Source organism: Oncorhynchus keta, unplaced genomic scaffold, assembly GCF_023373465.1.
Source record: "Oncorhynchus keta strain PuntledgeMale-10-30-2019 unplaced genomic scaffold, Oket_V2 Un_contig_14811_pilon_pilon, whole genome shotgun sequence".
In the NCBI taxonomy this organism is placed as follows: domain Eukaryota; kingdom Metazoa; phylum Chordata; class Actinopteri; order Salmoniformes; family Salmonidae; genus Oncorhynchus; species Oncorhynchus keta.
Window position 1 is genome coordinate 35,639 of NW_026278964.1, and position 27,618 is coordinate 63,256.

General features: G+C 40.9%; 1 pseudogene; it reads right to left on the minus strand.

Moving 5' to 3' along the window:
* Positions 1 to 698: 698 nt before the first annotated feature.
* On the minus strand, positions 699 to 27,609 carry LOC127918771 (NLR family CARD domain-containing protein 3-like; annotated as a pseudogene).
* Positions 27,610 to 27,618: the final 9 nt, after the last annotated feature.

The window sequence follows — 27,618 nt, forward strand, 5'->3', positions numbered from 1 at the left end:
TCATATTGTGATCAGTATTAAAACATTTACACCTCTCTTATTCCATCTATTACTGTACTGTCATATTGTGATCTGTATTAAAACATTTCCACCTCTCTTCTTTCATCTATTACTGTACTGTCATATTGTGATCAGTATTAAAACATTTCCACCTCTCTTATTCCATCTATTACTGTACTGTCATATTGTGATCAGTATTAAAACATTTCCACCTCTCTTCTTTCATCTATTACTGTACTGTCATATTGTGATCAGTATTAAAACATTTCCACCTCTCTTCTTTCATCTATTACTGTACTGTCATATTGTGATCAGTATTAAAACATTTCCACCTCTCTTCTTCCATCTATTACTGTACTGTCATATTGTGATCAGTATTAAAACATTTCCACCTCTCTTCTTCCATCTATTACTGTACTGTCATATTCTGATCAGTATTAAAACATTTCCACCTCTCTTCTTCCATCTATTACTGTACTGTCATATTGTGATCTGTATTAAAACATTTCCACCTCTCTTCTTCCATCTATTACTGTACTGTCATATTGTGATCAGTATTAAAACATTTCCACCTCTCTTCTTTCATCTATTACTGTACTGTCATATTGTGATCAGTATTAAAACATTTCCACCTCTCTTCTTTTCATCTATTACTGTACTGTCATATTGTGATCAGTATTAAAACATTTCCACCTCTCTTCTTTCATCTGGTTGATTAACTTTATTAGTCACATCTGACACATGTACATTTCATTCAGTGGAATTGAGTTTATACAGAAACAAGATTGTTGTGCCAAGACAAATATTTTTGACAACAATATTTACAAACACCAAGAATCCCAATAACAACAAGATCAATGATTTCGAAAGGAAACCAGTTTTTACAATTAATGAATGACCCCAGTTGACAATGTCTGTCAACTTCAATGGTGTGTATTCATGAATATTTAAAATCATATGTTTACACACTAGAGAGATATTCTACATTATTGCTCCAGTGTGTCTGACTGAACAGGACCAGGATTAGAGTGAAACATCATGTTGTGTTTGACAAAGGGACCACCTGACACAGGGACACCGAAGTGCCCTCATACCAAACATAAAACCCTGGATAGAGGGGCTCAGTGAATGTGGTGTAGAATGTGTGCATGTGGGTCAGTGTGTCAGAGGAGACTCTGTAGAAGGACAGAGTGCCGGCTGGCCAGTCCAGATACACTCCTAGTCTGTGGGAGCTGGAGGGGGACGTCTATGAGAGTGTGAACATCATTGTGCCAGGCCTTGTTTTCAGGGCAGAACAGACTCCAGGACTTGTCATTGTATCCAAGCCTACAGTCTCTTAGCTTTCCTGTCCTGCTGATTCCTTTATAAGTCACTCCTATGTAACTATCTTTTCCACTCCACTCTACCTCCCAGTAACAGCGCCCAGTCAGACCCTCTGTACACAGCACATTTCCACGGTCCATAAATCTCTCTGGGTGATCAGGATACGGCTGCTTCATCAATCTCCTACATGTCACCTTTCTGTTCTCCTCAGACAGAGAGAGGTATCTGTATGCTGTGTTTGGGTCCAGTTTGAGATCACAGGCATCTGATGGATGAAACCAGACACAATATTAGGAATCATCATCATTAACATTAGAGCGTTAACTCACTTTTCACTGATTCATTTAGGGCATGTTCTCGACTTAGGAATGTATGCCTTTCCTAAGCACTTCTCAGTATTTGGTATTTAGACTTATCTTATTCAGTCGTGTAAAACTCTGCAGGTGTGGCTACCTTGCGCACTCTGAATGCATTTCATTCAACAGATGAAAACCCTCCCACTTGCTGGCCAACAGATTTTCCCGTGGAGTTTTCATTCAGTGGGGTTTTTAGTGCATTTATCTTAAGCCATCACTTTAAATACAGTGTACCTTTCAGTTAGAATTTAGTCAACAGATACAATAGAATATATGGAGAGAAGGTGTTCAGAATATAAGGGATCAATGAAAAAAGCCATCCTAAATATATGCATTTTCATCTCTGTTTCAGCACCAATTCGTAGATTAGAAAATTCATTATTTAGGGTTGGAGAAGGAATGAAAACAGTGGTTTGATTCATTCTGAAAATTGCAACATTCAACCCATGGTAATGCTGGAAGGTTAATGTACATAGAATTATAACAGGGAGAATAGTGTACAAAAGTCGGCTGTACCCTGGTCTTTTGCTGCTCTAACCATGGAACTGTGTGATGACATAGCCAAGTACAGCGCCATGAGTCGGGTTCAAACTTTTAAGGCTTGGGCTGCACTTTTGAATCATACAGATTGAATTAGCCTACATGTATTTGTTGTGTTATCAACTGTTACTAACGATTCTCAGCAACAGTCACACGGCCGTGACAGCATTTACAGATACCTGAGGAAAATTCAACCAGGAAGTGGCCTCTATTTTGAAAGCTCCATGTTCCATTGCATACCTTCCCTCCATTTAAAGGGATATCAACCAGATTCCTTTCCCTATGGCTTCCCCGTGTTGTGAACAGTCTTTAGACATAGCTTCAGGCTTTTATTTAGAAAATGAGCGAGGAAGATCACATCGTGTCAGTGTATAGCTGGGTGTCACAAGAATTTTGCTTGCGCAACAGTTTGGAGCAGTCATTGTGTCTCTCTATCTCCTATTGATGAAGCTAAAGTCCCGGTTGATATATTATCGATTATATATTGAAAAAACAACCTGAGGATTGATTCTAAAAACGTTTGACATGTTTTTGTGGACATTATGGGTACTATTTGGAATTTTGTCTGTGATGTCGTGACCGCTCGCGCCTGTAGATTTCTGAACATAATGCGCCAAACAAATGGAGGTATTTTGGATATAAAAATTATCTTTATGGAACAAAAGGAACATTTATTATGTAACTGGGAGTCTCATGATTGCAAATATCCAAAGATCAAGCGATTTAATTTATGGCTTTTCTGACTTTCGTGACCAATCTACTTGGCTGCTAGCTGTTTGTAATATTTTGTCTACTGAGAGAGATGTTCTTACATAATACGCTTGTTATGCTTTCGCCGAAAAGCTTTATTGAAATCTGACACTCCAGGTGGATTAACAACAAGCTAAGCTGTGTTTTGCTATATTGCACTTGTGATTTCATGAAAATTAAATATTTTTTGTAATTTAATTTGAATTTGGCTCGCTGCAATCCAGCAGATGTTGACGTAAATGATCCCACGGGACGGGTGCATCAACAAGTTTTTTTTTGACATGTTTTTATTTTTTATTTCACCTTTATTTAACCAGGTAGGCTAGTTGAGAACAGGTTCTCATTTACAACTGTGACCTGGCCAAGATAAAGCATAGCAATTCGACACATACAACAATGCAGAGTTACACATGGAATAAACAAAACATAGTCAATAATACAGTAGAACAAAAGAAAACAAAAAGTCTATATACAGTGAGTGCAAATTAGGTAAGTTAATGAAATAAATAGGCCATGGTGGCGAAGTAATTACAATATAGCAATTAAACACTGAAGATGAACTGGTAGATCGGCAGAAGATGAATGTGCAGGTAGAGATACTGGGGTGCAAAGGAGCAAAATAAATAACAGTATGGGGATGAGGTACGTAGATAGATGGGCTGTTTACAGATGGGCTAAGTACAGGTGCAGTGATCAGTAAAATGCTCTGACAGCTGGTGCTTAAAGCTAGTGAGGGAGATGCGAGTCTCCAGCTTCAGAGATTTTTGCAATTCGTTCCAGTCATGGGCAGCAGAGAACTGGAAGCAAAGACGACCCAAAGGACGAATTGGCTTTGGGGTGACCAGTGAGATATACCTGCTGGAGCACGTGCTACGAGTGAGTGCTGCTATGGTGACCAGTGAGCTGAGATAAGGCGGGGCTTCACCTAGCAGAGACTTGTAGATAACCTGTAGCCAGTGGGTTGGGCAACGAGTATGAAGCGAGGGCCAACCAACTAGAGCGCACAGGTCGCAAATGGTGGGTAGTGTATGGGGCTTTGGTGACAAAACAGATGGCACTGTGATAGACTGTATCCAGTTTGTTGAGTAGAGTGTTGGAGGCTATTTTATAGATGACATCACTGAAGTCGAGGATCGGTAGGATGGTCAGTTTTACGAGGGTATGTTTGGCAGCATGAGTGAAGGATGCTTTGTTGCGATATAGGAAGCCGATTCTAGATTTAATTTTGGATTAGAGATGCTTAATGTGACTCTGGAAGGAGAGTTTACAGTCTAACCAGACACCCAGGTATTTGTAGTTGTCCACGTATTCTAAGTCAGAGCCGTCCAGAGTACAGATGCTGGACGGGCGAGCAGGTGCGGGCAGCGATCGATTGAAAAGCATGCATTTAGTTTTACTTGCGCTTAAGAGCAGTTGGAGGCCACAGAAGAAGAGTTGTATGGCATTGAAGCTCGTCTGGAGGTTAGTTAACACAGTGTCCAAGGAGGGGCCAGAAGTATACAGAATGGTGTCGTCTGCGTAGAGGTGGATCAGAGAATCACCAGCAGCAAGAGCAACATCATTGACGTATACAGAAAAAGAGAGTCTGCCCGAGAATTGAACCCTGTGGCACACCCATAGAGACTGTCAGAGGTCCAGACAACAGGCCCTCCGATTTGACACACTGAACTCTATCAGAGAAATAGTTGGTAAACCAGGCGAGGCAATCATTTGAGAAACCAAGGCTGTCGAGTCTGCCAATAAGAATGTTGTGAAAGCCTTGACCAGGTCGATGAATATGGCTGCACAGTAATGTCTCTTATCGATGGCGGTTATGATATCGTTTAGAACCTTGAGCGTGGCTGAGGTGCACCCATGACCAGCTCTGAAACCAGATTGCATAGCTGAGAAGGTATGGTGAGATTCGAAATGGTCAGTAATCTGTTTGTTAACTTGGCTTTGAAGACCTTAGAAAGACAGGGTAGGATAGATATAGGTCTGTAGCAGTTTGGGTCCCCTTTGAAGAGGGGGTATGACCTCGGCAGCTTTCCAATCTTTGGGAATATCAGATGATACGAAAGAGAGGTTGAACAGGCTAGTAATAGCGGTTGCAACAATTTCGGCAGATAATTTTAGAAAGAGAGGGTCCAGATTGTCTAGCCCGGCTGATTTGTAGGGGTCCAGATTTTGCAGCTCTTTCAGAACATCGGCTATCTGGATTTGGGTAAAGGAGAAATGGTGGGGGCGGGTTGCTGTGGAGGGGTGCCGGGCAGTTGACCGGGATAGGGGTAGCGATGTGGAAAGCATGGCCAGCCGTAGAGAAATGCTTATTGAAATTCTCAATTATAGCGGATTTATCGGTGGTGACAATTTTTCCTAGCCTCAGAGCAGTGGGCAGCTGGGAGGAGGTGCTCTTATTCTCCATGGACTTTACAGTGTCCCAGAACTTTTTGAGTTAGTACTACAGGATGCAAATTTCTGTTTGAAAAAGCTTGCCTTAGCTTTAGCTTGCCTGTGTATATTTGTTCCTAACTTCCCTGAAAAGTTACATATCACGGGGCTATTCGATACGAATGCAAATCAAATCAAATTTTATTTGTCACATACACATGGTTAGCAGATGTTAAATGCGAGTGTAGCGTAAATGCTTGTGCTTCTAGTTCCGACAATGCAGTGATAACCAACAAGTAATCTAACTAACAATTCCAAAACTACTGTCTTATACACAGTGTAAGGGGATAAGGAATATGTACATAAGGATATATGAATGAGTGATGGTACAGAGCAGCATACAGTAGATGGTATCGAGTACAGTATATACATATGAGATGAGTGTGTAGACAAAGTAAACAAAGTGGCATAGTTAAAGTGGCTAGTGATACATGTATTACATAAGGATGCAGTCGATGATGTAGAGTACAGTATATACATATGCATATGAGATGAATAATGTAGGGTAAGTAACATTATATAAGGTAGCATTGTTTAAAGTGGCTAGTGATATATTTACATCATTTCCCATCAATTCCCATTATTAAAATGGCTGGAGTTGGTCAGTGTCAATGACAGTGTGTTGGCAGCAGCCACTCAAAGTTAGTGGTGGCTGTTTAACAGTCTGATGGCCTTGAGATAGAAGCTGTTTTCAGTCTCTCGGTCCCAGCCTTGATGCACCTGTACTGACCTCGCCTTCTGGATGATAGCGGGGTGAACAGGCAGTGGTTCGGGTGGTTGATGTCCTTGATGATCTTTATGGCCTTCCTGTAACAACGGGTGGTGTAGGTGTCCTGGAGGGCAGGTAGTTTGCCCCCGGTGATGCGTTGTGCAGTCCTCACTACCCTCTGGAGAGCCTTACGGTTGAGGCGGAGCAGTTGCCATACCAGGCGGTGATACAGCCCGCCAGGATGCTCTCGATTGTGCATCTGTAGAAGTTTGTGAGTGCTTTTGGTGACAAGCCGAATTTCTTCAGCCTCCAGAGGTTGAATAGGCGCTGCTGCGCCTTCTTCACGACGCTGTCAGTGTGAGTGGACCAATTCAGTTTGTCTGTGATGTGTATGCCGAGGAACTTAAAACTAGCTACCCTCTCCACTACTGTTCCATCGATGTGGATAGGGGAGTTCCCTCTGCTGTTTCCTGAAGTCCACAATCATCTCCTTAGTTTTGTTGACGTTGAGTGTGAGGTTATTTTCCTGACACCACACTCCGAGGGCCCTCACCTCCTCCCTGTAGGCCGTCTCGTCGTTGTTGGTAATCAAGCCTACCACTGTTGTGTCGTCCGCATAAACTTGATGATTGAGTTGGAGCGTGCGTGGCCACGCAGTCGTGGTGAACAGGGAGTACAGGAGAGGGCTCAGAATGCACCCTTGTGGGGCCCCCCGTGTTGAGGATCAGCGGGAGGAGATGTTGTTGCCTACCCTCACCACCTGGGGGCGGCCCGTCAGGAAGTCCAGTACCCAGTTGCACAGGGCGGGGTCGAGGACCACGGTCTCGAGCTTGATGATGAGCTTGGAGGGTACTATGGTGTTGAATGCCGAGCTGTAGTCGATGAACAGCATTCTCACATAGGTATTCCTTTTGTCCAGGTGGGTTAGGGCAGTGTGCAGTGTGGTTGAGATTGCATCGTCTGTGGACCTATTTGGGCGGTAAGCAAATTGGGTGGGTCTAGGGTGTCAGGTAGGGTGGAGGTGATATGGTCCTTGACTAGTCTCTCAAGTCTCTCATGCAGAACGCACAGGATGTTTTTGTGCTGGTCAAGGGCAGACAGGTCTGGAGTGAACCAAGGACTATATCTATTCCTAGTTCTACATTTTTGAGAGGGGCTTATTTAAGATGGTGAGGAAGGCACTTTTAAAGAATAGGCATCATCTACTGACGGGATGAGGTCAATGTCATTCCAGGATACCCCAGCAAGGTCGATTAGAAAGGCCTGCTCGCAGAAGTGTTTCAGGGAGCGTTTGACAGTGATGAGGGGTGGTCGTTTGGTCGCAGACCCATTACGGATGCAAGCAATGAGGCAGTGATCGCTGAGATCTTGATTGAAAACAGCAGAGGTGTATTTGGAGGGCGAAATAGTTAGAATGACATATATGAGGGTGCCCGTGTTTACTGATTTGGGGTTGTACCTGGTAGGTTCATTGATCATTTGTGTGAGATTGAGGGCATCAAGCTTAGTTTGAAGGATGGCCGGTGTGTCCCAGTTTAGGTCACCTAGTAGCACGAGCTCAGAAGATAGATGGGGGGGCAATCAGTTCACATATAGTATCGAGGGCACAGCTGGGGGGCAGAGGGTGGTCTATAGCAAGCGACAACCGTGAGAAACTTGTTTCTGGAAAGGTGCATTTTTAGAAGTAGAAGCTCAAATTGTTTGGGGACAGACTTAGATAATAATACAGAACTCTGCAGGCTATCTTTGCAGTAGATTGCAACACGCCCCCTTTGGCAGTTCTATCTTGGCTGAAAATGTTATAGTTCGCTATGGAGACTTCAGGGTTTTTGGTGGTTTTCCTAAGCCAGGATTCAGACACGGCTAAGACATCTGGGTTGGCAGAGTGTGCTAAAGCAGTGAGTAAAAGCAAACTTGGGAGTAGGCTTCTAATGTTAACATGCATGAAACCAAGGCTTTTACGTTTACAGAAGTCAACAAATGAGAGCACCTGGGGTGGGAGGTGAGCTAGGCACTGCAGGACCTGGATTAACCTCCACATCACCAGAAGAACAGAGGAGAAGTAGGATAAGGGTACGGCTAAAGACTATACGAACTGGACATCTAGCATGTTCAGAACAGAGAGTAAAAGGAGCACGTTTCTGGGAACGATAACATAGATTCAAGGCATAGTGTACAGACAAAGGTAAGGTAGGATGTGAGTACATTGGAGGTAAACCTAGGCATTGAGTAATGAAGAGAGAGATATAGTCTCTAGAGATGTTTAAACCAGGTGATGTCATCACATATGTAGGAGGAACAACATGGTTGGTTAAGGCGTATTGAGCAGGGCTAGAGGCTCTACAGTGAAATAAGACAGTAATCACTAACCAGGACAGTAATGGTCAAGGCATATTGATATTAGAGAGAGGCATTTTTATTATTTTTTTAACCTTTATTTTACTAGGCAAGTCAGTTAAGAACAAATTCTTATTTTCAATGACGGCCTAGGAACAGTGGGTTAACTGCCTGTTCAGGGGCAGAACGACAGATTTTGTACCTTGTCAGCTCGGGGATTTGAACTTGCAACCTTTCGCTACTAGTCCAATGCTCTAACCACTAGGCTACCCTGCCGCCCCAAATGCGTAGCCAAGTGAACATATGGGTCTAGTGAGTGGTTGGGCTGGGGAAGCAACCTTTCGCTACGTCCGATTCAGACAGTTAGCAGGCTAACAAGCTAACAGTTAGTAGGCCGGAGCTAAACAAGCTAGCAGCTAGTCGACCAGGGCAGGCTAGCAGTTAGCATGCTGGGTTAGCAAGCAAGCAGTTAGCATGGGCTAGCAGTTAGTAGACCAGGGTAAGCTAGCAGTTAGCAGACCGGGTTAGCAAGCAAGCAGTTAGCAAGAGCTAGCAGTTAGCAGACCGGGCAGGCAAGCTAGCAGTTAGCAGACCAGGGCCCGGCAGTTTAGCAGTTAGCAGACCGGGTTAGCAAGCAAGCAGATAGCAGGGGATAGAAAGTTAGCCTTTGGGGGACGTCGCGATGGGGGGTAAGTCTGTTTTTGCCTCTTCGTGCGCTGACGTCGATAGACCAGTCGTGGAATTAGTAGGGTTCCAAGTAGCTCTAGGTAGCTAGCAGGCCAATATTGTAGCCCAGGAGTATGCTTCGGTGGTAGCACAGGAGCCCCTGGCCGGGCTAGCTTCAAGCTAAATTGGTGCTTTGCTCTGGGATGGAAACGCTAGCCAGGAGTAGTCATCCGGGATTGCGGTTAGCTAGTTGTGAAGATCAGATAAAAATGTTATGTTTGCGGTAGGAATCCGGGGATGAAAATAACAGGTCCGTTATGCTCTAGTTAGAGTCACATTGTTCGAACTGGCGAGAGCTTTCGAGCTGAAGGTTAGCTGATGACCGCTGGCAATGGTTTGCTGACTAATATCTGGTAGTTAGCTGGCTAGCTTCAGTTGAGGGATTCCAGAACCGAAGTAAATATAAATACTTTAGGAAAAAAAAAAGCAGATCCACGCCACATTGGGTGAGGCGGGTTGCAGGAGTATTTAGATGATGTTTAGCAAAAGTTAAATCATTAGGATTTGGGGCACCACAGACGAAGTTGTTTAACAAGTTACAATCTCCTGAATTAAACTCTAAAAGATATAAGTTCTATATCAATAACAGTCACTTATTAATCATTACCTCAAATCAATTATTATTCTGAACAGTTGTAACCTTCTTGGGTCTGCAAGAACCCCAGCTTTGCTGATTATTCAGTACTACACAAATTGGTTTCATTATTTATTTACTAACCAATAAATAATTACACAGAATACATTTACATGAGACAAAAGTGACAAGATACGATGGCTTGTTACAAAATAGATGGAGACGGGGAGATAGAGGAAAAAGAACACTTATCGTGGATACATTCTAGGACAGTCCTCACATTAAATCATATACCTTGCACACGAACCATCGCCCATTTGAGACAAGAAATAATGAATGTATTTATGTGTTGAATGCCGTTTGCTGTTTATCTCAGGCGGAACCAAGCCTTCTCAGAAAGTTGTTGGCCTTCCAACTGTGTGGCTCTGATTGTCCAAAAGGGTCACTTCTTTCCGTCTTCTAATGTTGTTCACTCTGAAAGATAACCAGCCATATCGACAGTTCCCATTGGTGATGAGCATAGTAGGATAGTCTCACTTAGATTTTCTTTTCTCGATATCTGATTCAAGACAGCTAATCAGCTGTACCAGTGATTGTCTGAGGTGAACTTCTGGCGTCGTCCTCCTCGTGTTGCTATTCAGGATTCGGACTACGATGGACAAGAGCTGCAGCTCTTCATCTCTGGTCTAAAGGAAGGTGAGTTTATTTTTTCACCTCTTGTTTAGGTTCAATCTTTCGACCATTTTCCACATTTAGCTAATGCTCCACGCTTTACTGGTCTGATATGTTCATTCTTTGTCAGTCCTTTTAAACACTCTGTCGAAATGGGCGGTTCCATCATACTGACACGCTCTTCTAACCTCTCTTGGGCGTGGCTAGTTACCGTGCAAGGTTTTCTCAAAACATTTATCCTATTAGAAAACTAAAATCACACAGTTTTTACAACATATTGGATTAAAAATTGACAGCTAAATGGGTTATCCTTTCCAAGTTACAGTATTTTCATTACACCATTTTAAACCATTTATAATGACATCAAAAAAATAGACATTCGTTTTCATAAACCATCTCTCATCATTCCCCACATTCTGATGTTCGGAATATTGTTCCAGTGGTCACTTTTTTGGACACTAGAGTTTTTGGGCAGCAAAACTCTTCTGGAGACAAAGGACATTCCATCCCAATACTAGAGTCAGAAAATTCTTTCCTGCTTAAATTTTATGACTGGGTGTGAGCTGTCAAAACCTCTCACATCAATCCTTCCTCCCCTCTGCGGGTGAAAGGGTCTGGTAGAAGTTGATCCATTGTGAAGCTGATCTTTGGATCCTCACAGGAGAGTCCTGATAGTGGACTGTTTCTCCGTCTTAAATTTAATCGTTTATTTGCGTATTAGGGTACCTAAGGTTTGATTATAAATGTTGATTGACTTGTTTTGATAAGTTTATTGGTAACGTTTGGGATTCATTTGTATGCATTTTGAAGGAGAAACAGAGTGGATTATTGACTGAAGCGCTCCAGCGCTCCAGTTTTTATGGATATAAAGAAGGACTTTATTGAACAAAAGGACCATTTGTAATGTAACTGGGACCTTGAAGTGCCAACAGAATAACATTTTCAAAGGTAAGGCAAATATTAGATCGCTATTTCTGACTTTGTGTCACAACTCCCTGGTTGAAAATGATTTGTTATGCGTTTGTGTGCTGAGTGCTGTCCTCAGATAATCGCATGGTTTGCTTTTCGCCGTAAAGCCTTTTGAAATCTGATGTGGTATCGGCAGGGAGAATAAACGCAGCTGTGACGATAACGGAAGAATATTCTCTAGGTAGGTAATGCGGTCGGCATAAGATTGTGAAGTATTCTAGGTTGGGTAAACAAAAGGACTTGAGTTCCTGTACTTTACCACAATCACACCATGAGTAGTTAATAATGAAACACACCTCCGCCTTTCTTCTTCCCGGAGAAAAGTTGCCTGAAGAAAGCTGGACATCAGTGTTTCATTGTACTTATAAATTATAAATATATATAAATAAATAAGTGTGTATATATATATATATATATATATATATATATATATATATATATATATATATATATATATATATATATATATATGTGTGTATGTATCTATATATATCTATCTATCTATACTTATATATCTATATATCTAGAAAAACATCCCTTTGTCGGATTTAGTTTTACCTTTCTAGTTTGCTTCCTGTCTAAGTTTGGTGTGGGTTTTTATTTTGTTTGCCTCTTCTTGGGAAAATGTAGTGTTCATGGTGGGTGCCTTTTAGGTCCCAGTTGTTGTCAGTGGACACCCCGGGAGTTTCTTTCAGAACCCCTCCTAAAACTTATTTTATTTTGGTTGTTGTTATCTCCCCTTCTATTTGAGGGACATTTGGGCTTTTCTCGTAACAATATTCATGTGATTGAACTAAATCACCCACTTGTTTGGATGTGTGTAGGCCCACACAAACACACACACAAAGTGTCAAAGCAACTCTTTCTAAACTTTGGTGTCCCTGATTTCTGCTTCTGTAGAACTACAGCTTACTGTGCATTCGGAAAGTATTCAGTCCCCTTGACTTGTTACGTTACAGCCATATTGTAAAATGGATGAAATCCTTTTATTTTTACCCTCATCAATTTGCACGCAATGACCCATACTGACAAAGTGAAAACTGGTTTTAAGAAAATGTTGTAAATGTAAAAAAAAAAAAAAAAAAATTCAGGCCCTCTACTCAGTACTTTGTTGAAGCACCTTTGGCAGCGATTACAGCCTTGAGTCTTCTTGGGTATGACGCTACAAGCTTGGCACACGTGTATTTGGGGAGTTTCTCCCATTCTTCTCTTCAGATCCTCTCAAGCTCTGTCAGGTTGGATGGAGAGTGTTGCTGCACAGCTATTTTCAGGTCTCCCCAGTAATGCTCAATCGGGTTAAAGCCGGGCTCTGGCTGGGCCACTCAAGGACATTCAGAGACTTGTCCTGAAGCCACTCCTGCGTTGTCTTAGCTGTGTCCTTAGGGATGGTACCAAGTTTCCTCCATACGTGATGCTTTGCATTCAGGCCAAGGAGTTCAATCTTGGTTTCATCATGGTCTGAGAGTCCTTTAGGTGCCTTTTGGAAAACTCCAAGGGGCTGTCATGTGTCTTTTACTGAGGAGTTGCTTCCGTCTGGCCACGTTACCATAAAGGCCTGATTGGTGGAGTGCTGGTTGTCCTCCTGGAAGGTTCTCCCATCTCCAAAGATTAACTCTGGAGCTCTGTCATAGTGACAATCGGGTTCTTGGTCATCTCCCTGACCCTTCTACTCTGTTTGCTCAGTTTGGCAGGTCGGCCAGCTCTAGGAAGAGTCTTGGTGGTTCCAAACTTCTTCTATTTAAGAATAATGAAAAAGCTTCTGTGTTCATGGGGACCTTCAATGCTGCAGAAATGTTTGGTACCCTTCTCCAGATCTGTGCCTCAACACAATCCTGTCTCGGCGCTCTACAGACAAGTCTCTTATTAAAGGTTCTGAATACTTATGTAAATAATGTAGCTGTTTTTTTTTAATTTGTAATACATTTGCAAAACTTTAGAAGAACCTGTTTTCCGCTTTGTCATTATGGGGTATTGTGATGTCATTATGGGGTATTGTGATGTCATTATGGGGTATTGTGATGTCATTATGGGGTATTGTGTGTAGATTATTGAGATTGAAAAATAATCCATTTTAGAATAAGGCTGTAACGTAACAAAATGTGGAAAAAGTGAAGGGGTCTGAATACTTTCTGAATGCACTGTTTTTTTTTTTAATATGATCAAGTAAGTAATGATGGTGGTCTTTGACTTAATAATGGTAGTCTTTGATTTAACTTCAATTACGACTTATTCTTAGTCATATTCAGTCAATACTCACATTTTCTAAGCTCAGTCTTCATTGTGTACTCTCCACCATGTTCCACACTGTAGGGGTGAGCCGAAGAACAGACAGTCATTGAGTGATACACGTGAACACACACCACACACACCCACACACCCACACACACACACACCCCACACACACACACACACACACACACACACACACACACACACACACACACACACACACACACACACACACACACACACACACACACACACCTTTGTCCAAGTGGTGGTAAGAATATTTGTCTTAACTAGCCTGATAACGTAAACGTGTCTGATATGAACATTGACATAAACCATCTACATACTTGAGTTTCTCCAGTCTGTAGTGTGGATCCTCCAGTCTAGCAGAGAGCAGTCTGACTCCTGAGTCTCCTGGGTGATTGTAGCTCAGGTCCAGCTCTCTCAGGTGTGAGGGGTTTGACTTCAGAGCTGAGACGAGAGAAGCACAGGCTTCCTCTGTGACTAGACACCATGACAGCCTGCAAAGAGTCAAATCATATTTAAACCACACTGCTATTCTTTGGTGGTGAAAATAGTGGCAGTATATTTTTGCTACATTTTCAGATACATCCCTCCATAATTATTGGGACAGTGAAGCATTATTTCTTATTTTGTCTCTGTACTGTTGGGAATAATCAGAATTGGTTGGTAACATAGGTAAGATGTTTTATTTTCATGATATGCTTATGAGTTATTTCTCATAAGAATGTATTTTGTTGTACTATAGAGTGGTGGCCATTGGCAGTTATCTGTTCTATGTCAAGACTAAGTTGCATGGGCCGCAGAGAGGGGAGAGGTCAAGGTGTCATCATGTGTAAACATATCTTTGCTCCACTGTGTCTGTGTGTCATTCATATCGGGGAACCGTTTAGAAATTACAACACATTTACATTTACATTTAAGTCATTTAGCAGACGCTCTTATCCAGAGCGACTTACAAATTGGGTAACACCCCACCTTAGGGGACAAAAAGTATCGGGACAAATTCTCATGTGTATAAAAGTAATAAAACATTTTGTATTTGGTCCCATATTCCTAGAATGCAATGATTACATCAAGTTTGTGACTAAAAACTTGATGATTTTGCTGTTTCTTTTGGATGATGTTTTTCCCAGTAGAAACTAAATGGTGGAGTCACTTCACATATATTGTCAATAAGAATTGAAGATGTTTCTGAACACTTCTAGATGCATGTGGATGCTACCATGATTATGATCAAGAATTAATTGTGAATGATAATGAATGAAACAATTACAGAGGCACAAATTATTTTGACAACCTCCCCTGTTATTGTAATGATGAGAGGTTAGTATTGAAGTGTTCAGAACCATATTCTACTTTCATTTTCAATAAAAGCGACAAAAAAACACATAATACATTCTTTACTATTCATTTATAATATTTTCGGTATTTCTGAAAAACAACCAAAACAAACAGTCAATGACCTCAGAGCTGAGACCAGAGACCAGAGACCAGAGACCAGAGAAGCACAGCCTTCCTCTGTAACTAGACAGCCTGCAAAGAGTCAAATCATTTTAAAATCACACTGCTATTTTTAGCGGTGAAAATAGTGGCAGTATATTTTTCTACATATTCAGATATATCAGTGTCCTGAAACCTGCCATATCTACTCATAAATGTATCATTATTGGAAATGACAAATTATCAAAATATTGCTTGTAGAGAGAAAATGCATCGTGCAAATATTTTAGTAGACTGACCAGAACAGTCTAAAAAGCAGTATCAGTCAAAAGACAGAAATATCTATTTTGACAGTGAAGCTAACATTTTAAATTTGTCTCTGTACTCCAGCATTTTATATTTGAGATCAAATGTTTCATATGAGGTGACAGTGTATAATGTCATGTTTTATTTGAGGTTATTTTCATACATATCTGCTACATATCTGCTTCAACATTTACAAATGAAAGAGCTTTATGTATCTAGTCGCCCCATTTGAAGAAGTCATATGTATTCTGACCAATTCACTTATAGTGTATAACATGTGTAAAGTTGAGTATTTGGTCCCATTTTCCTTGCACGCAATGACTACATCAAGCTTGTGAGTCAAACTCAATGGTTGTATTTGCAGTTTATTTTGGTCGTGTTTTGGGTTGTTTTGCCCAATAGTAACTGAATGACTGGATTAATTTTCTGTCTACGTGGGTAGATAACATGTTTCTAAACACCACTAAATGAATTCTGATGATGCCATGATTAAGAAAAATCATGAAAGAATCATGAATAATAATGAGTGAGAAAGGAGGGGGGTATGATCTTTGTGGCTCTGTAACTTTCTCATTCATCATTATTCACGACTCCTACATTATTATGGTAGCATCCACAATAACATAGAAGTGTTCAGAAACATATTCTATTCTTACGATTAATACAAGTGAATTGTCTCCAAAACGACACAGGACATTATTTACCATTCAGTTACTATTGGGAAAAACAACCCAAAACAACCAAAACAGACTGCACATGCATTCAACAAGCTTGATGTAATCACTGCAAGAAAATAATATTGGACCAAATAAATTAACTGAATTAATATTTGTCAAAATAATTAAGACTTTTTCAAATGTTAGAATAACATACGGAAAGTGCCATCATTCCTAAACCGTAAAACAGATATGTATAATAAAGGTGACATTCTGTTCTATCCCCTAATATGAAACAGTCCATCTCAAATAAACAATGCTGCAGCATGGCACCACATTTATAACAGTAAGCTTCACTGTCCAAACACATATGGTGAGGACTATGTGTGCCTCATAAACATAGGTGGATCTGGTGAACAGTTATTATTGTCCAACTACAGGAATACTGACCTCAGAGTCTCCAGTTTACAGTGGGGATTCCCAGTCCATCAGAGAGCAGCTTCACTCCTGAATCCTTCAGGTCATTGTTACTCAGGTCCAGCTCTCTCAGGTGTGAGGGGTTTGACTTCAGAGCTGAGACCAGAGAACCACAGCCTTCCTCTGTGACTAGACAGCCTGACAGCCTGCAAAGAGTAAAAATATTTAAAAATAACTCTGCTATTCTTTGTCTGTGAAAAAAGTGGCAGTATATTTTTTCAAAATGTTCAGATACACTAGATATACAAAGGTTTGAGGACACTGTCATGGAAAATTGCAAGATTATGTTATAGTGCTTGTAAGATTATATTATAATCTTTGTATTGCATTAGAATGGCTGTTTTATTCGACAGAATACAGTATTCTGTTAACTATTGTGTGTGTGTGTTCCACTGAGGATGGGCCTCTATGAGATAGCACTGACAGGGGAGATTTACAATGTCTTTGGGTAATAAAGCCTAAAGAGCATTCCAGATAGTAAAGGTAATGTTTTTGTGCTATACCGTACCAGGGTGAGACAGGTTCCAGTTTGGAGTAGGAGGGGGCCAGACACTGGTCTTTACAATGAGAACTGTTGACACAGCAGTAACTGTCTGCTATGTTTTATTGATATCTTTCATACAAATCTTAACCTTTGTGAACTGTTCCTAAGATCTGTGGTTCATCATGTAAGTTGAGAAGGGTGTATCTTGGCTATAAAGGATCTTGGTACTTTTCTGTATTCACTTTTTTCAATAGTTGATTAGAGATAGCTCATCATTGAAAGTCAAAAAGGGCTATTGCAAAGCTCTTAATAAAAATATGTAGTTTAAGTGTAACTCTGACTGGTGTGTAGTTTGTAACTCTCATTTGGTAAAGCTGAAAAATGCCACGACAACACCCATTCAAATTAGTGGATTCAGCTGTTTCAGCCACACTCGTTTCTAAAATCAAGCACATAGCCATGCAATCTCCATAGACAAAACATTGGCAATAGAATGGCCTTACAGAAGAGCTCAGTGACATTCAACGTCACATCGTAATAAGATGCCACCTTTCCAACAAGTCAGTTCGTAAAATGTCTGCCCTTCTAGAGCTGCCCCGGTCAACTGTAAGTGCTGTTATTGTGAAGTTTAAACATCTAGGCGCAACAACAGCTCAGCCGCAAAGTAGCCACACAAGCTCCCAGAATGGGACCGCTGAGTGCTGAAGTCCGTAACAATCACCTTGCATCAATCACTATGAAGTTCCAAACTGCCTCTGGAAACAACGTCAGAACAACAACTGTTCGTCGGGAGCTTCATACATTTTTTATTTTTATTTCACCTTTATTTAACCAGGTAGGCAAGTTGAGAACAAGTTCTCATTTACAATTGCGACCTGTCCAAGATAAAGCAAAGCAGTTCGACACATAACAACACAGAGTTACACATGGAGTAAAACAAACATACAGTCAATAATACAGTATAAACAAGTCTATATACGATGTGAGCAAATGAGGTGAGAAGGGAGGTAAAGGCAAAAAAGGCCATGGTGGCAAAGTAAATACAATATAGCAAGTAAAACACTGGAATGGTAGTTTTGCAGTGGGAAAATGTGCAAAGTAGAAATAAAAATAATGGGGTGCAAAGGAGCTAAATAAATCAAATAAATACAGTAGGGAAAGAGGTAGTTGTTTGGGCTAAATTATAGGTGGGCTATGTACAGGTGCAGTAATCTGTGAGCTGCTCTGACAGTTGGTGCTTAAAGCTAGTGAGGGAGATAAGTGTTTCCAGTTTCAGAGATTTTTGTAGTTCGTTCCAGTCATTGGCAGCAGAGAACTGGAAGGAGAGGCGGCCAAAGAAAGAATTGGTTTTGGGGTGACTAGAGATATATACCTGCTGGAGTGTGTGCTACAGGTGGGAGATGCTATGGTGACCAGCGAGCTGAGATAAGGGGGACTTTACCTAGCAGGGTCTTGTAGATGACATGGAGCCAGTGGGTTTGGCGACGAGTATGAAGCGAGGGCCAGCCAACGAGATCTGGGTACTACCGTAAGTCCCTTAGTTCAAGTGAAGGAAATCTTAACGCTACACCATAAATTGACATTCTAGACAATTCTGTGCTTCCAACTTTGGGGCAACAGTTTGGGAAAGCCCTTTCCTGTTTCAGGATGACAAGGCCCCCATGCACAAAGCGAGGTCCATACAGAAATTGTTTGTCGAGATCGGTGAGGAAGAACTTGACTGGCTGCACAGAGCTCTGACCTCAACCCCATCGAACACCTTTGGGATGAATTGGAACGCCGACTGCGAGCCAGACCTAAACAGCCAACATCATTGCCTGACCTCACTAACGCTCTTGTGGCTGAATGGAAGCAAGTCCCCGCAGCAATGTTCCAACATCTAGTTGAAAGCCTTCCCAGAAGAGTGGAGTTTACATCAGCAAAGGGGAGATGAACTCTATATTAATGACCATGATTTTGCAATGAGATGTTCGCGAGCAGGTGTCCATATACTTTTGATTTTGTAGTGCACATCAGTGTCCTGAAACAAGCTATATCTATTCAGAAATGGACGTATCATTATTAACAATGCCAAATGATCGAGTTTTGCTTGTAGATAGAAACATTTACAAGTACAAATATTTGATAAGATGAACAGATATCACTTGTTGACCAAATACAGGAATTCTGACCTCAGAGTCTCCAGTTTACAGTGGGGATTCCCCAGTCCAGCAGAGAGGAGCTTCACTCCTGAATCCTTCAGGTCATTGTTACTCAGATCCATCTCTCTCAGGTGTGAGGGGTTTGACTTCAGAGCTGAGACCAGAGAACCACAGCCTTCCTCTGTGAGTCCACAGCCTGACAGCCTGTACACAGTAAAATCATATTTAAATCACACTGCTATTCTTTGGTGGTGAAAAAAAAAGTGGCAGTATATTTGATTAGAATTCAAAACAAAGTACTGCTTGTAGAGATAAATATAAAACACAAATATGCGAGTAGACAGACCAGACCAGTTTACAAAGCAGTATCAGTCAAAATACAGAAAGTGAGATACTAATCAGAATTAGTTTGTATTGTGTACACAGTCCACACCATATCTATTTTGACAGTGAAACTCACATTTTGGCTCTATACTCCAGCATTTTGAGGTGACAGTATATAATGTCACCTTTAATTTGAGAGTATTTTCACACGTCTCAATCACATTTCAAAATTAAAGTATTTTATTTATCTATTCCCCAATTTGAAGAAGTCATAGGTATTCTGACCAGTTCACTTATAGTATATTAAAGTAGTAAAAAGTTTAGTATTTCATCCCAAACTCATTGGTTGCATTTGCAGTTTGTTTTGGTTGTGTTTTGGGTTATATTTTTCCCAATAGTAACTGAATGGTGGATGATGACTGGAGTAAAAAAATAACGTGAACATGTTTATAAACAATACTAATAATGATGATGCCCCGATTAAGAGAACTTAAAAAAAAAAATTAAGTTACAAAAGCTACAACATGCTAACCTCTCACAATTGTCAGGACCCAGTTACGAACCCGGGTCTCCGGAGTGAGAAACAGTCACTTAACCAACTGAGCCCCGAATAGTCAGCAGAACCCAGAAGATGAGGCAGACACAGCAGTACTTGAGACGGTGTATTTAATGAAGTAAAAGTGAAGTCCTTCAGGAAAACATGTAACTCCACAACCTCAAAAGGAATTCCACAAGAACAAAGGTAATCCTCCAAGACAAAAGGTAAATCCACAAGGTGGAAGGTAAAGCATAAAAAGCCTCAAAAGATACTCAAAAATAAATAAGAACAAAAAACAGAATTCCACCGGGATCAACAAGAGAACACAGAGTACTAGGGCTGGGTGCTAACATACAAACACAGAGCAAAGGACTGAGGAAAACAAAGGGTTTAAATACAATCAGGGGAAACGAGGCACAGGTGCAAATAATAATGGGGATCAAGGGAAAACAAAAGGTCAAAAGCACAATGGGGGCATCTAGTGACCAAAAACCGGAACAACCCTGGCCAAATCCTGACAACAATGACCAATAACAGAGGCGGGATTGGGGGTGATCTTTGAACCTCTGTAACTTTCTCAATCATCATTATTCATGATTTCATTCATGATTATTCTTAATCATGGTAGCATCCACATGAATGTAAAAGTGTTCAGAAACATAATCTATTCTTACTTACAATACAAGTGAAGTCACTCCAAAAATGACATTCACATTCAGTTTCTATTAGGACAAACACAATCCAAAACACAACCAAGACAAACTGCAAATGCATTCATCAAGTTTGTAGAGTCATAAGCTTGATGTAATCACTGAAGGTAAGGAATATGGGAACACATACTAAACTTTTGACTACTTTATTACAATATAAGTGAATTTCTCCAAACAATTACAACTTCTTCAAATGGGAGAACTAGATACATAAAGTGCTTTCATTTCTAAACTGTAAAACAAATATGAAACAGTCCATCTCAAATAAACAATGCTGCAGCATGGCACTACATTTATAACAGTAAGCTTCACTGTCCAAACACATATGGTGAGGACTATGTGTGCCTCATAAACATAGGTGGATCTGGTGAACAGTTATCACTTGTTGTCCAACTACAGGAATACTGACCTCAGAGTCTCCAGTTTACAGTGGGGATTCCCAGTCCATCAGAGAGCAGCTTCACTCCTGAATCCTTCAGGTCATTGTTACTCAGGTCCAGCTCTCTCAGGTGTGGGGTTTGACTTCAGAGCTGAGACCAGAGAAGCACAGCCTTTGTCCGTGACTCCACAGCCTGACAGCCTGATAAAGAGATCATCATGATTTCACAAACACACTGTTCATTTAACACCAGGATTGTAGAAGGACAGCGGCATATGCCTTTGGTTTATTCTCTCAAACATATAGATTCACCTTCCGTCTCCTAGAATTGTATGGTCACATTGTTATACTAATGTGAACATCAACGCATTGATTCAGTATGTATTTTAATATAGTATTATATTATATATACATATTATAGTACATATTTTTCCTATAATCTGAGTATTTAATTATGCTTATTAGTATTTAAATGTCATGTTATGTACTCACAGAGCATCTCTGGAGGCTTTGACCACTGGCAGCAGCCTCAGAAGACCTTCCTCTGATCTGGAGTATTTCTTCAGGTCAAACACATCCAGCTCCTTTTCTGAAGTCAGCAACACAAAGACCAGAGCTGACCACTGTGCAGGTGAACGTTTGGCTTCTGAGTGACTTCCTGATCTCAGGTAGCTTTGGATCTCCTCCACTAGAGAATGGTCATTCAGTTCATTCAGACAGTGGAACAGATTGATGCACCTCTCTGGAGAGGGATTCTCCCTGATCTTCTTCTTGATATACTTGACTGTTTTTTCATGGCTCTGTGAGCTGCTTCTTGTCTTTGTCAGTAGACCTCGTAAGTGCTTCTGATTGGACTCCAGTGAGAGGCCCAGAAGGAAGCGGAGGAAAAGGTCCAGGTTTCCTGTCTCACTTTGTAAAGCTTCATCCACAGCACTCTTGTAGAAAGTAACTTCAGTCTTGTTTCTGAACAGCAAAGAAAACAATTGCTGGATGTTGACTGAGGATCCTCCAATAGATTTTCATTGTTGTTGATGAATGAGAGGAACACATATACAGCAGCCAGAAACTCCTGAATGCTCAGATGCACGAAGCAGTACACCTTGTCCTGGTACAGCCCACATTCCTCTTTAAAGATCTGTGTGCACAATCCTGAGTACACTGAGGCTTCATTGACATCAATGCCAGCCTCCTTCAGGTCTTCTTCATAGAAAATCAGATTGCCATTCACAAGCTGTTGAAAAGCCAGTTTTCCCAGTGACAGAATTCTCTCTTTATTCCAGTGTGGACCTGTCTCTTCTTTCCCAAGATACTTTTCATTCTTCTGTTTGGTATGAAACACCACAAGGTGTGTGTACATCTCAGTCAGAGTCTTGGGCATCTCTTCTCTCTTATGTTTCAGCATGTGTTCAAGGACTGTTGCAGAAATCCAACAGAAGACTGGAATGTGGCACATGATGTGGAGGCTCCTTGATGTCTTTATGTGTGAGATGATTCTGCTGGCCAGGTCCTCATCATCACTGAATCTCTTCCTGAAGTACTCCTCCTTCTGTGGGTCATTGAACCCTCGTACCTCTGTCACCTGGTCAACACACTCTGAAGGGATCTGATTGGCTGCTGCAGGTCGGGTAGTTATCCAGAGGAGAGCAGAGGGAAGCAGGTTTCCCTTGATGAGATTTGTCAGCAGAACATCCACTGAGGTTGACTCTGTGACGTCCCAACAGATCTTGTTGTTCTGGAAGTCTAGGGGCAGTCGGCACTCATCCAGACCATCAAAGATGAACAGAACGTTGTACTTGTCGTAGTTGGAGATTCTTGATTCTTTGTTTTCCATTGAGAAGTGATTGAGAAGTTCAATCAAAGTGTGTTTGTCCTCTTTCATCAAATTCAGCTCCCGAAAAGGGAATGAAAATACAAATTGGACGTCCTGATTTGCTTTTCCTTCAGCCCAGTCCAGAATGAACTTCTGCACAGAGACTGTTTTTCCAATGCCAGCGACTCCCTTTGTCAACACAGTTCTGATAAGTTTGTCTTGTCCAGTTAAGGGTGTGAAGATGTCGTTACATTTGATTGCAGTCTCTGGTCTTGCTTGTTTCCTGGTTGTTGTCTCAATCTGTCTCAGCTCATGTTCATTATTGACCTCTCCTGTTCCACCCTCTGTGATGTAGAGCTCTGTGTAGATCTTATTGAGAAGTGTTGGGTTTCCTTGTTTAGCGATCCCCTCAAATACACATTGAAACTTCTTCTTTAGATTAGATTTGAGTTCACTTTGGCAAATCACAACAAGCTCATCTGAATCTAGAAATGAAACACAGGATATCAATATTACATCTGTTTCAATGCCTAAAGTTGTACATTATTATAATTTATTATCTTACCTGCGTGTATAAATGTGTTAATGTTTTCATAATGAATTGCACACTGGTTTGACTGATTATATTATTATTGGTTTAATTGGTGGAATAATTAATGAATAATGATTAATTTAGACAGGAGAGAAAGATAATTAACACATCCCTGCTGCTACTTGATGAGGTCACTAGGTGTTTTGTTAAGGCTGCTACAATGTCATTGAGTTACACGGCTATTTTAGCTGTACTTTAGCTACAGCTTTTAAATGTTTGTTGTAAAACAGCATTCAACATGAGGCAGACAGCTCTTACTTTTCTCCAGTGTGTCAGCAAGCTCCTTCTGGTTCATTTTCCTCAGGACGTGCAGTGTGATCTTCAGAGCCCCCTCTCTGGCACTGCTCTCATGCTTCTCATCTTCAGCGTCCACCACTTCCTGCTTCTGACTCTCAAAGCCTTGTGGGAGTTCTGGACTAAGAATCCTCTTGAACGTCTTCAGCTCGTTCTTCACAAATGTGATAATATTTTCTTAAAGCAACTGAAATAGCTTAAGTAAATAAGTTAAGCAAGATAAATGCTTTCTCATTAACACACAAATTAATGATTGACAGATCAACTTTACTGGAGGTAAACAAAAACAATTGTACATAACAGGACCACATACACTGAATATGGAGGCCAGGTCTGTTTGATGACTCTGGGAAGACTGATCACTGAGAATCTCTGACTCTGTTGTCTCCTGTTCGGTTCTGTGGACAAACATCCAAGGATTGCACACACACACACAGGGAGGGAATGTTTAATATTATTTCAGGACAATGAAAATGGAAAAAAGGATTAGCCTATGGATTATGAAAACAACAAACATAAATGGGAAAATGGGAGAGGAGAAATGACTAGAGACAGTGTTGTTTAACTCCCTGACCATGACCCATGAGTTCTTCTTACCTTTGTTCAGTAGAAAAGTCTCCTCTCTGAACACTATAGGTACCTCCATAGACCGCTCACTCTTCATGGACAGACAGCTGGGTACAGGGGAGGCTGGTCTCTCCTGCTGGATTGGTCTTCAACACAACAGAGACAAACATTACGTCTCTCATCTACTCTGAGCTCAGATGGGGAAACAGAAGAGTTTCATTCCAAATCGCTATACAGTGCATTCGGAAAGGGTCTGAATACTTATGTAAATATGATATTTCAGGTTTAAAAAAATTAATTTGCAAACATTTCTTCAACTGTTTTTGCTTTGTCATTATGGGGTATTGTGTGCTGATTGTTGAGAGAGAAAAAACAACAATTTAATCAATTTTTGAAGAAGGCAGTAATGTAACAAAATGTGGAAAACGTCAAGGGGTCTGAATACTTTTTAAATGCTATATATCCATTTTCAGAAATGTTGGTAAATTTGCTTTTTGTTAAAGTAAAATATGAATGAGATTGGTGTGTTTTTCACTATCTTGCCATGGCATGGGGTTGTTCAATGACAGACATGTGTTTGTTTAAAATCTATCACTTGATTGTTTCATTTCAGAGACAAATATTACATTTTTTTGCTAAATGCTAAAAATCTGCCTCACTCTTAGAGAAATAAGTAGTACTTATTTTTCCAACAATTGTTTAGAGACAGATTATTTAACTCACCTCCAATTGATTTAAATGATGTCAATTAGCCTATCAGAAGCTTCTAAAGCCATGACATCATTTTCTGGAATGTTCCAAGCTGTTTAAAGGTACAGTCACTTCTTCTTCTTCTTCTTTGTAAACTTCTGACCTACTGGAATGGTGATACAGTGAATTATAAGTGAAATTATCTGTCTGTGAACTATTGTTGGAAAAATGACTTGTGTCATGCACAAAGTAGATGTCCTAACCGACTTGCCAAAACTATAGTTTGTTAACAAGAAATTTGTGGAGTGGTTGAAAAACTAGTTTTAATGACTCCAACTTCAACTATATCTGTCAACACAGTCATAAACATGATGTATAATCCTGTAATTTGATTCTGGCCCGTGATGGCAAAAATATATTCTAATGTGTCTCTCCATGGAAATGAATTGCCCAGGCCTGTCATAGACTCTCAGGCTCCAGTTGTGAGGGATGGGGAGAGGAGTGGAGTGGACTGCTTAGGGTTGTGAGGTGCTGATAACAGTCACCCGCAAAGAATTCGTAACAGAGCTGTTTGCCAAAACCATCGTTATTAATGATGCAGTTGAAAATGCTGATAATCTAATGCCTGCCTCAGACAACTCGTACAACAGCTAAGTGAGTCTTTAAATGTTTTTAATAATAAATAATATATGCCATTTAGCGGACGCTTTTATCAAAGCGACTTACAGTCATGTGTGCATACATTCTACGTATGGGTGGTCCCGGGAATTGAACCCACTACCCTGGCGTTACAAGTGCCATGCTCTACCAACTGAGCTACAGAAGGACCACGAGCCCTCCCTCGTCACTCACACAGAAGATCTCTGCTAACCTGCTAATCACATGGTTTATCCAGACTAAATTATCTACAACATAATACATTCCTTCTGTACGCTAAGACCTGTGAGGACTAAAGTAAACCAAATAAAATGAGAAGATATATATATCAGTCCATAGTTTGTACACATCTACTCATTCCAGTTTATTTTACTATTTTTGTAGAATAATAGTGAAGACATCAAAACTATGAAATAACACATATGGAATCATGTAGTAACCAAAAAAGTCATAAACAAATCAAAATACATTCTTCAAAGTAATCACCCTTTGCCTTAATGACAGCTTTGCACATTCTTGGCATTCTCTCAACCAGCTTCACCTGGAAAGCTTTTCCAATAGTCTAAAACTAAAAGCAGCACTTGATGTTATAGATCAGAACCCCAGAGTACTACATAAGGATGGAGATCCCTTTTGACTTGATGACAGCTTTGCACACTCTTGGCATTCTCTCAAGTTCCCACATATGCTGAGCACTTTTTGGCTGCTTTTCCTTTACTCTGTGATCCAACCCATCCCAAACCATCTCAATTTGGTTGAGGTCGGGTGATTTGTGGAGGCCAGGTCATCTGATGTAGCACTCCATCACCCTCCTTTTTGGTCAAATAGCCCTTACACAGCCTGGAGGTGTGTTGGGTCATTGTCCTGTTGAAAAACGGGTTGGAACCAAAACCTAATACTTGGCCTCATCAGACCAAAGGACAGATTTCCACCGGCCTAATGTCCATTGCTTGCGTTTCTTGGCCCAAGCAAGTCACTTCTTCTTATTGGTGTCCATTAGTAGTGGTTTCTTTGCAGCAATTTGACCATGAAGGCCTGATTCATGTTGTCTCCTCTGAACAGTTGATGTTGAGATCGTCTGTTACTTGAACTCTATCATGCATTTATTTGGGCTACAATCTGAGGCTGGTTACTCTAATTTACTGATCCTCTGCAGCAGAGGTAACTCTGGGTCTTGCTTTCCTGTAGCGGTCCTCATGAGAGCCAGTTTCATCATAGCGCTTGATGGTTGTTGCAACTGCACTTGAAGAAATGTTCAATAGCCTAGTTAATCAGTAGATGACTTTTAACACACTATCTATGTTCTGCTCAGTCTGGCAGTTACCCAGAACTATCAGACACTCTCTCTTGTGGCTGCTGTTTATGACAACTACATGTAAGTTGTTGTTCTACATAATAATCATGTCTGCATAGCATTTTGTCTGATTAACTCATGCTTATTTCTGAAGAGTAACTCAGGTTTTCGCCCAGAGGCAAATCAGATGGAGCTTTGGCAGGCGTTGGAGCTGCGGCCGAAAAGTGTTCGGTTTGAATCCCGGGCCAGTAGCTGGAAAATACGGGCAGAATTGATATGACCACTGGAGGGCTGCTGTGTTCACATCCTCAAAACAATCACCTTTCGTTGGGCCCTTGAGCAAGGCCCTTAACCCCACAACATGCTCTCCATCCAGGGGAGCTGCACTGAGGTTGAACCTGTGGTCGTCTCAACTGTATGTGTGAGGTCTGCTGTTTGGGGGTTGAGAACGGAGCAGAACACACATTGTTGTTGTTTGCTGTAACTAATGAACACAGTTGTACTGTACTGTACTGTATTGTATTGTACTGTATTGTACTGTACTGCATTGTACTGTATTGTACTGTACTGTATTGTACTCTACTGTATTGTACTGTACTTTATTGTATTGTACTGTATTG